At 43.5% G+C, this 11,826-nt stretch overlaps 1 long non-coding RNA gene across 1 annotated transcript; it reads left to right on the forward strand.

The window, feature by feature from the left end:
• Window positions 1-10,022: 10,022 nt before the first annotated feature.
• On the forward strand, window positions 10,023-11,343 carry LOC111961169 (uncharacterized). The gene is made up of 3 exons (XR_002876964.1): window positions 10,023-10,240; window positions 11,001-11,102; window positions 11,226-11,343. It is a non-coding gene; the product is annotated as an uncharacterized lncRNA (long non-coding RNA).
• Window positions 11,344-11,826: the final 483 nt, after the last annotated feature.

An 11,826-nucleotide genomic window follows, 5' to 3' on the forward strand; every position in this document is an offset into this window, starting at 1 on the left:
AACCTTCACTCTTGCGCAGACATTTAGAAACGAAACATGACAATTCGAAAAATAAGTCACAGGAGTTTTTTGAGCGAGAATAAAGATGACTTTTGAGTAGTAAGACATGTATAAAAGCAACAGATACCATTAATAAGAAGGGGCTAGAAGCATCTTATGGTGAGCTACTGAGTGGCGGAGATCTTTGTGAGCTATACTCGGCCTTGTCTCAGGATGGTAAGTTGGTGGTTGAAGATATCCCTCTAGTGGTGTGGGGGCTGTGCTTTGGCAAAGCGGGTGTGGTTATATCCTGCCTGTTTGGCCCTGTCCGGGGGTATCATCGGATGGGCCACAGTGTCTCCTGACCCCTCCTGTCTCAGCCTCCAGTATTTATGCTGCAGTAGTTTATGTGTCAGGGGGCTAGGGTCAGTCTGTTATATCTGGAGTATTTCTCCTGTCTTATCCGGTGTCCTGTGTGAATTTATGTAGGCTCTCTCTAATTCTCTCTTTCTCTCTTTCTCTCTCTCGGAGGACCTGAGCCCTAGGACCATGCCTCAGGACTACCTGGCATGATGACTCTTGCTGTCCCCAGTCCACCTGGCCGTGCTGCTGCTCCAGTTTCAACTGTTCTGCCTGCGGCTGTGGAACCCTGACCTGTTCACCGGACGTGCTACCTGTCCCAGCCCTGCTGGTTTCAACTCTCTAGAGACAGCAGGAGCGGTAGAGATACTCTCAATGATCAGCTATGAAAAACCAACTGACATTTACTCCTGAGGTGCTGACCTGTTGCACCCTCGACAACTACTGTGATTATTATTATTTCACCATGCTAGTCATTTATGAACATTTGAACATCTTGGCCATGTTCTGTTATAATCTCCACCCGGCACAGCCGGAAGAGGACTGGCCACCTCTCATAGCCTGGTTCCTCTCTAGGTTTCTTCCTAGGTTTTGGCCTTTCTAGGGAGTTTTTCCTAGCCACTGTGCTTCTACACCTGCATTGCTTGCTGTTTGGGGTTTTAGGCTGGGTTTCTGTACAGCACTTTGATATATCAGCTGATGTAAGAATGGCTATATAAATGTGATTTGATTTGATAGGCAAGCCCCATACTATTGTGGAGGACTTAATTCTTCCTGCTGCGCAGATATGGCTGGGACAATGCTGGGGGAAAAGGACAAAAAAACTATACAAGCAATGCCTTTATCAAACAACATTGTTCATGATGCATCAGTGACATGGCAGGAGATGTTTTGAAACAATTACTGCTTCACATACAAGCCAGTGAATTATATGCGTTATTGCTGGATGAGTCAGCAGACGTGGTGGGCCTGGCTCAGCTCCTGGTATATGTCCATTACCTTTATGGGGGGTCAATTAAGGAAGACATCCTCTTCTGCAAGCCACTGGAAACCAGGACAACATGAGAGGATATTTTTAAAGTACTGGACAACTTTGTGACATCAAATGGACTTTGGTGGTCAAGATGTGTTGGTATCTGTACTGATGGCGCAAAAGCCATGACAGGGAGACATAGTGAAGTGGTAATGCGCGTGCCAGCAGTTGCTCCCAACGGCACTTGGGGACACTGCAGAATCCACCAAGAGGCTCTTGCTGCCAAGGGAATGCCTGACAGCTTGAAAGACGTTTTGGACATTACAGTGAAAATTATTAACTTTTTAAAGCAAGACCCCTGAACTCTCGTGTATTTTCTGCATTATGCAATGATATGGGCAACAACCATGTAACGCTTTTACAACATACATGCGCTGGTTATCAAGGGGCAAAGTATTGACACATTTTTTTAAATTGAGAGACGAGCTCAAAGTTTTCTTTACTGACCCTAATTTTCACTTGTCTGACCGCTTGCATGATGATGAGTTTCTCACACGACTGGCCTATCTGGGTGATGTTTTTTTCTCGCCTGAATGATCTGAATCTAGGATTACAGGGACTCTGCAACTATATTCAATGTGCTGGACAAAATTGAGGCTATGATTAAGAAGTTGGAGCTCTTTTCTGTCTGCATTAACAAGGACAACACACAGGTCTTTCCATCATTGTACAATTTTTTGTTTTCAAATGAAGTCAAGCTTACGGACAATGTCAATGTCACGATCGTCGTTAGGTGAAAGAGAGGACCAAGGKGCAGCGTGATATAAATACATCTTCTTTTTAATAGAAGAAGAAACGAACACAAACACTAATACAAACTAGACAAAACAACAAACGACCGTGAAGCTATCAAACGAAAGTGCAGACACAAGCAACTAACGTCAAAACATAGACAATACCACAACCTACTAATGCCTATGGCTGCCTAAATATGGCTCTCAGAGACAACGATAGACAGCTTGTCTCTAATTGAGAACCAATCCAGGCAACCATAGACTTACATAAACACCTACACTGAACACAACCCCATGAACTCTACAAAACCCCTAGACAATACAAACACCCTAGACAGACAAAAACACACAAACATCCCCCATGTCACACCTGACCTAACTAAAATAATAGAGAAAACAAAGATAACTAAGGCCAGGGCGTGACAGTACCCCCCCCCAAAGGTGCGGACTCCGGCCGCAAAACCTGACACAGAAGGGGAGGGTCCGGGTGGGCTTCTTACGGCGGCGGCTCGGGTGCGGGACGTGGACCCCACTCCATCATAGTCAATACCTGCTTTTGGTTGCGCCTCTGCGACCCTTGCAGCGAGTCCGCGACTGAAGACCATCCTAGAGGGCGCCACTGGACGGAGGGGCCTCCGGAGTGAGGGGCAGCTCCGGAGTGAGGGGCTGCTGGGCGCTCCGGACTGAGGGGCGGCTCCGGACTGAGGGGCGGCTCGGACTGAGGGGCGGCTCCGGACTGGAGGGCGGCTCGGCTGGGGCGGCTCATGACTGGAGGGCGGCTCCATGACTGGAGGCGGCTTCATGACTGGAGGGCGGCTCTGACTGCGGGCCGGCTCTGACGGCGGCGGCCTGCGGTCGCGGCGGCGGCTCTGGCGGCTCCTGATGGCGGTCGCTTGGCGGCTCTGATGGCGGCGGCTCCTGACTGGCGGGCGGGCTCTGGCGGCTCCTGACCTGGCGGGCGGCTCTGGCGGCTCCTGACTGGCGGGCGCCTGGGGGCGGCTCTGGCGGCTCTGACTGCGCGGCTCCTGGACTGGCTGGGCATCGGCGGTCTCTGACGGCTGGCAGGCGGGCGGCGCATGACGGCTCGGGCAGGCGGGCAGTCAGACGGCTTCGGCAGGCGGCAGCTCAGAGCTCTGGCTGGCTGGCGCAGGCGCAGCAGGTTAGCATCAGATGGCTCTGGCAGGCAGGCAGCTCAGATGCGCGGGGAGTGACGGAGACTCTGGCGGCTGAGGCGCACAGTAGGCCTGGTGCGTGGTGCCGGAACTGGTGGTACCGGGCTAAGGACACGCACCTTAGGCTAGTGCGGGAGCAGCAACAGGGCGCACAGGCTCTGGAATGCACAGGAGGCTTGGTGCGTGGTGCCGGAACTGGTGGTACGGGCTGGAGACACGCACCACAGGACGAGTGCGTGGAGGAGGAACAGGTGTCTGGAGACACACGGAAGCCTGGTGGTGTGTTGGCACTGGTGGTACTGGGCTGGGGCGGGAGTTGGCGCGATATACCGGACCTTGCAGGCGTACTGGCTCCTTTGAGCACCGAGCCTGCCCAACCTTACCTGGTTGAATGCTCCCCGTAGCCCGACCAGTGCGGGGAGCCGGCTTCATGCACCTGGCTCAATGCTCAATCTAGCCCGGCCGATACGAGAGCTGGAATGTACGCACCGGCTATAAGCACGACGTACAGGGACACCGTGCGCTTTACGCATAAACACGGTGTCTGCCCGTACTTTCGGCTCTCCACGGTAGGCTCGAGGAGTTGGTGCAAGTTTCCTACGACTTCGCCACACTCCTGGTAGCCCCCCCCCCCAAATAATTTTTGGGCTTGACTCTCGGGCTTCCTACACGTCATCGTGCTGCCTCCATTCGCCGGTATCCCTCCTCACACTGCTCCAGAGAATCCAGGCGGGCTCCGGCATTCGCCCTGGGTGATCGCCCACGTAGTGTAGTCCAGAACTCTGCTCCCATGTCCATTCCTCCTTGCGCTGCTCCTGCTGCCGTGCCTGTTACCACGCTGCTTGGACCTGGTATGGTGGGTGATTCTGTCACGATCGTCGTTAGGTGAAAGAGAGACCAAGGCGCAGCGTGATAAAATACATCTTCTTTTTAATAGGATAGATAGAAATGAAATAACTGATGACAGAACTAGACAAAACAACAAACGACCGTGAAGCTATCAAACGAAAGTGCAGACACAAGCAACTAACGTCAAAACATAGACAATTACCCACAACCTACCTAATGCCTATGGCTGCCTAAATATGGCTCTCAATCAGAGACAACGATAGACAGCTGTCTCTAATTGAGAACCAATCCAGGCAACCATAGACTTACATAAACACCTACACTGAACACAACCCCATGAACTCTACAAAACCCCCTAGACAATACAAACACCCTAGACTAGACAAAAACACACAAACATCCCCCATGTCACACCCTGACCTAACTAAAATAATAAAGAAAACAAAGATAACTAAAGCCAGGGAGTGACAGTCAAATGTTATATAGCGAAGCACCTGAGTGAGCTGGGTGCGCAATTACGTAGGTACTTTCTTGAAATGGACGACACAAACAACTGGATTTGTTATCCCTTTCATGCCCTGCGTCCAGTCCACTTACCGATATCTGAATAAAAACATATAAGAAATCTGAACAAGAGAGCCTCATCGAAATTGCAACAAGCGGTTCTGTGAAAATTGAATTTAATCAGAAGCCACTGCCAGATTTTTGGATAGGGCTGCGCTCAGAGTTTCTTGCCTTGGCAAATCACGCTGTTAAGACACTGATGCCCTATGCATCCACGTACCTATGTGAGAGTGGTTTCTCGGCCCTCACTAGCATGAAAACTAAATACAGGCACAGACTGTGTGTGGAAAATTATTTAAGACTGAGACTCTCTCCAATACACCCCAACATTGCAGAGTTCTGTGCAGCCTTTCAAGCACACCCTTCTCATTAACCTTTGCTGAGTTATTTACAATTTTTTATTAACAAATAAGGTTTTATATATGTAAGATGGCTAAATAAAGAGCAAAATGATTGATTATTATTATATTATTATTTGTGCCCTGGTCCTATAAGAGCTCTTTGTTACTTCCCATGAGCCGGGTTGTGACAAACTCACACTCATTCTTATGTTTAATAAATGTATCGTATATTGTGTGTGTGGCAGGCTTATAATGATGGCAAAAAAACACATTTGAGAGTGCGCTGACCCTGGTGCTAGAGGGGGTACGCAGCTGGAGGTTGAATGTTTGAAGGGGTACGGGACTATAAAATGTTTGGGAACCACTGGTTTACAGCATGAGCGGTCGTGAGTAGATGCTCTTCTTTTGAGATCAAAGTGAGAGCTGCATGTAGCCACTTGTGCACTTTTTAAAAATATCCTTTGCTTGTTAGTGAGTCATTAGCCCAGTTATAGATCATTTGTAGTTAGCAATAGGGGAGTGATTGTTCCTACAAGAGACCTAAATATGTACATTTCTAGACATCTTTGAAAAGATAGTCAGGTGAAGAGCTTTTTGTGTGTTAAAGGGGCAGTGTTATATTTTGAGACAAGTTTGAATAAGCTAAGTAGCCAATAGGCAGAGGGTAGCATAATTTGTCTGATTCTCTGTAATAATGGCATGGGAATAATAATGCATTTTGCATCAAACAACACAACAACATTTTCAGTCACCTCCTAGTCTGAAGGACAAGTGGATAAACAGGTTCATGTCAAGCCCTGCATCTTTTTTCAAAAGTCTCATGGAATGTAGGCCTACATTGAACACGTGCTTCTACACCTGCATTGCTTGCTGTTTGGGGTTTTAGGCTGGGTTTCTGTACAGCACTTTGAGATATCAGCTGTTATGGGATGCATTTTCTCCATTGTTTTTGATGGTAGGCCACTCCGATAGGCCTACATTATGATCAAATAGCCACAGTAGCCTACTTGGCTACTTTTAAAACTGTAACTTAAAGCGGGTACAGCCTCAGTGTTCCCAGTAAATGCGCACTGGAAGATGCACCGAATTTTCACAATGTTCAAGTTTCCGCTCAGCAGACATTTGCTCAGTGCCGAAAAAAATTTGATGGAGCATTGCCACCAACTGAATTTTTGTCTGCCCGGAGTACCCCTGAAATACCCCCTCATGTGCATTTTACCAGTAAACCTATGGTCTCATGAGTCTTCTCAAGTACCCGCTGTAGGTAGGCCAAGTACCCCAAGGTGTCCTAGTACCCCTGGTTGGGAACCACTGGTGTAGGGGGCGCAGAGAGAGACGTGAACTCAGCCAAGGCTATTATAATTTCAACCAAAACACAAGTGAAGGATTTACCCTCTCTAATCAAAATTTACATGAACTCTGCTCAAATATTGGCAATTACTTGTGTGTTTTAATCACTTACTCTGGGCCAATGTTTACAACAAGTGGGCCATCCATCAACATTCGACAGAAGAACTATTCAGAATACCTTTAGAGGAATGTGTCTACCTGATTCAGGGAGTACAGTGAAGAGTTGGGAGTTGGGGACCATTTTTTGTGTTACATACAGTCTGTGAACAGTTTTAAAATGTATAAATTGATGGTTAAGATTACGGAATGCCAAGGTCATATTTTTCAATATTCTGTTAGATCTGTGGACCATACTTTTTTAATGGCTTTCTCAGAAGATGAGCTTTCCAAAAGTTGTTTATATATTATAGAGATCAGTCCTTTCGGAAGCCCAGATAATTGATTTATAAATCCCATTATTGGATGGTTCGGTAGTTGGGTTTCCCAAGGGATACATAGGCCAGCATAGCTGACCTGAGTTGTAAATATAGAGAAAAGGATTTTCCGGGTAAAGTGTATGTCTTTGAAATCTTGGAATGGGTATTGATTCCACATTTGGACATCTTTCCCTTTCCATATCCATTTAGAAAACGCACTATGGATTTTATCCCAATAGCCAGAAGGGGGAGACAAGCGAAGCATTGAACTACAGAAATTAAGTTGTGGAATATATTCATTTTGACAATAGATATTCTGCGGGTTAAAGCTACTGGGATATTAGTCCATCTACTGAGGTCGAATTGAATTGATTTTAGAATCCTGTTGATTGATTATAATCTAGATAAAACTTCCTGGTTTTATCTAAGGAAGTAAATATATCTATTCCCAGATATTTCAAATGGGAAAGGATTGGGATTCCATAAGTAGGGATGGAGTCCTCCATCGGGGTCTTGAAAGGCAGTAGGACAGATTTGTTTAGATTTATTTTATAACTTGATGGAGCTGAATTTGTCTATGATCTTCACAACTTTTGGGAGGGATTGAGATACATTGTCTAGATAAAGTAAGATATAATCGACATATAATGAATGATATGACGTGATCCGTAGAATTGAGAGATATTGGTGTAATTTCTTTCAATTGTCAAATTGCCTGAGCCAGGGGCCACATAGAAAATAAAAATAGGGGAGGTGAGATGGGATCACCAGCAAGCCAGCTTCCTCAGTTGAGAGAAGAGGACTTGTTATATAGTTTAAAAAGGACTCGATCTGCCTTAGTGTGGATTTACAATCAGAGGTGTACAATTCTTTATATAAACAGGATAATCTTTGGTTGATTAATTTGGGTTCTGAAAGTAACTCACCTAATTCAGATTCAGAAGTTGCAATAATTGATCATAACTGCGAAGCTGTAAATTACCATGGAAGTAATGGTTGAGTCTAACTCGATGGATGGCAAATTCTGCTTTGTGTGTTATCAATAGATTTAGTTCTGTCTGGATTTTCAAGAGTATTCACTACCTGGTCTGAAAAAAGTGTTTGTTGAGAATGCTTTAACATCTTTAACAACTTTTCTACTTCTGATACCTTCTTTAATTGTGATTTATTCAGTCCAGATGCAAATGCAGTTGATTTGTTTTTAATAAAACCTTTAATGACGTTCCATAAAATCTGAGGATCATCTACTGGATTTTTGTTAATCATTATAAATTAATTCAATTCTGTTTCAAAATGTTCACAGAAAGTAGGATTTTGTAGTAAGGAAATATTAAAGCGCCGTCATGTAGCTCTTTTAGGAGATTCTGATGTTTGTATCTGGTAGTAATAAGTATAATAATCAGATAGGCTCATACTTCGAATTTCTATTTCTTGATTAAAGAAAATAGAGCAGTAGATAATAGTATGAGAATGTTTTGTGCCTGTTTGAATAGAAAGTGTTCTCTTCAAATCAAAAGCAATTCAAATCAAATGTTTTGCTATCAATGAGGTTGTAATCAGAGAGTATACTGTATGTTGGAGAACCTTGGTTGCCTGTGGATTGTAGTTGGTCTTATTAGATTTGTTGCGCATGTCCAGAATGGTATTCATGTCTGTACTAATAACCAGTTGGATTTCAGTTCATTCTAACAATATGCTGTTCAGAGAATCAAAAAACTTAAGATCATATGAATTAGGAGCATACACATTAACAAAGGCAATTTTCTTTCCAATATGGATACATTTAAGGAAAGTGATTCTACCTTCTTGGTCTTCACCTTTACCAAGGATGGTGATTTTGAGTTTCTTATGTATCATTATGATTACCACTTTAGTTTTGTTTGGGGCTGATGAAAAAGCAGACAGTTTGTACAAATTGTTCTCTATTCTATATGTGTCCTTTTGGAGCATGTGTGTTTCTTGGAGCGTTGCTATATCAATATGGTTTCTTGCTACAATATCAAGACAGCTGGAACGCTTGATAGGAATATTAAGGCCTTTCAAATTACCTGAGAGAATTGCTAGTGTTGCCATTGTTTTTCTAAAATGTCATTGTTATCTAGTGTTGATAAGCCTATAGATGTAAAATAAAAAGCAGAACCCACTGGGAAACCCACCCGCTCCCCATCCAGATGTCCCTCTCTATAAATCGTTCCTCCTTCCCTTTCCTTGTTTCTTGTACCCAAAGATGAGGAGTATCCTCGTCATTGTCTTATGCTGGGTGCAGCATTAAAGCCATTGGCTAGGCTGCATGATTGTGCATGGATAGTATATCTGAATAATGAGCCAGTCATGGGGTTTCATGTGTCTGCTTGTCCCCTTGTGTGTTGGATTTGATGTTATTCCAGAAGAAGTCTTGAGCTTCCTTGGCAGTGGAAAACGGGTGTGTTGTGTCCTGGAAGGTCAAGATGAGTTTGGTGCCATTAATACAGTTAACGAGTGGAGGACAGAGGAGCCTCTTAAAGAAGAAGTTACAGGTCTGTGAGAGCCAGAAGTTACAGGTCTGTGAGAGCCAGAAATCTTGCTTGTTTGTAGGTGACCAAATACTTATTTTCCACCATAATTTGCAAATAAATTCATTAAAAATCCTACAATGTGATTTTCTGGATTTTTCCCCCTCATTTTGTCTGTCATAGTTGAAGTGTACATATGATGAAAATTACAGGCCTCTCTCATCTTTTTAAGTGGGAGAACTTGCACAATTGGTGGCTGACTAAATACTTTTTTGCCCCACTGTAGCTACTATTATTTCTGATCTCTGCATCCAATAGGCACGGATACAGCTTTCGAAAAATGTCTACAGTATTAATAAAAATGTGTTCTCCAAGAAAGTACACATCTCTGTTTACATCACAAACACTGTCAAGTTTTTCACACACGTTATTTAGATAGGGACTGTTAGCACTTGGTGGCCTATAGCAACACCCCAAAATAATAGACTTTAGATGAGGCAGGTGAACCTGGAACCACAGCACTTGACATGAGATCTTCTCTAAGCATTACAGGGATATGGCTCTGAAAAGATATAGCAACACCTCCCCCATAAGCATTCCTGTCTCTTCTATAGATGTTATATCCTTGTATTGCTACTGCTGTATCATCAAATGAATTATCTAAGTGAATCTCAGAAATGGCTAATATATCAAATCAAATCAAATTTTATTGGTCACACATATTTAGCAGATGTTTTTGCGGGTGTCGCAAAATGCGTGTGTGAATGTTTTCTGATTTTAGCAAGTTATTGATTTCATGAACCTTATTTCTAAGGCTACATATATTAAGTGAAAATGGGCTTCCATGAAGTTGGTACAAATTTTTTATGCATTCAACAATATTGCACAAGATGGCAAGGAATGGATTACATACAACAAACGTACGACATGATGGCTGTGACTGGTGTGTGGTGAGTAGTTAGCTAGCTATGATACTGTGATGTAACCAGCTAAATACAAAGCCTCTCCCTAATGTGTAACGTGATGTATCTAATATCAGAGAGGAAGATTTGCATAGCTAGCGTTGCAACTGGCAATAATGGTTGATAGGATGTAACGTTAGCCAGCTTGCTAAAGAATAATGTTTAAACTTGAAACTGGCTAGCTAAGAAGATCCTTGCTAGCTAACGTTAGCTGGCTAGCCAATTCATTTCAACTCTGACAAAGATAATGATAACATTATCCAGATTTGCAAGTTAGGTAGCTAGCTACTTTATAAAAACATTCATGTTGTTTGGGTTAGCATTTGCTCACGATATCTCAGGCCCTGGGGGCATTCTGCCTTTGCTGTACTGGAACTGAGAGTCATGATCAAGGGCTAGGTTAGAACTAGCTAGCTATCATTCACAGGTTTTGTCTGCTACTACTGTTAAAACAACATGACTGTTCTCATAAAGGTTTATTGTGTATTTTATAGGGCAAAAACAAATGCAGGCTGTTACTTTTCTAGGCTGAGTACCAGTCTCTTTAACTAACATGCTACAAATATGTGTCAGCAAGCATTCAGAAACATAATGTTACACATCTGGTTGCATAGTAATGCCATCAGCATCACTGGCCTGAATCTATTCTGTACGTACACAGTCACTCTATTAGTATAATTACTTCCAATCTATAAAAAAGTTATTTTCTCGCTGTTTTTCTCACGATCAAATTGTATTATATTCCCAGGCTACTTACAATACCTCGTGGATTTGTTGTTCAACAGTGTCGTGGGAACACCCCTACCAGAAGGCTGAGGCAATACATGGCCAGGCACCAGTCCCACTTCTGGTTGGTCACATTTGATCTGGTCATAGGTCAAAATACTATCACTTGTCTGTCCTGGAATTCACCTAACAACCATTGATAATGTATCAGTGTTGTGTGTATCAACTCTACCTTGTTTTTCTATAGATGGAGGACAGAAGAGATGGTTTGTCATGGAGCCCTCTGACTAAAAGACAGGTTGATACGGATGTCATAACTGGGTGAGACCTGGCGCTCGGCATTAAAATGATACAAGACACATCTATTACTTTCATTGTCTTTTGTTATTATTGAATTGAATGGTGGCGGTGTATTCTTGAAATGTGTATTCTTCAAACATGTCACTGTCTTATATGGGACACCATACGAAGGGATGAAGACTAACATGTACCATCATACAAAATGCAGATAGGTACAGTATCTGTCTTGGCTGTGAATGATAACAAAATATGAAAGACAAGTGTAATATAAAGCACATTGTTGATCTACACTACAGCTGGCCATGTTTGTGCAATGTCCACATGCAGCCTAAACCTGCAGGGATATTAGTTCAGCCAGGAAAGATCTGACAGCGGACATAAGGAGAGGAGATGAGACAAAACTAGCCAGTTATATAATATTGTGTTGACAGCTGAGCTGACTGAAGACCAGGCATTCAACTCACAGTTGTTGATATCGTTTCCACGGTAACATGTCTTTACATGATGTGATAAAACGTAAAGTTGCAAGCTACTTTCATAGCAAGGTG

This window comes from Salvelinus sp. IW2-2015, linkage group LG4q.1:29, assembly GCF_002910315.2.
Source record: "Salvelinus sp. IW2-2015 linkage group LG4q.1:29, ASM291031v2, whole genome shotgun sequence".
NCBI classification, from domain to species: Eukaryota; Metazoa; Chordata; class Actinopteri; order Salmoniformes; family Salmonidae; genus Salvelinus; species Salvelinus sp. IW2-2015.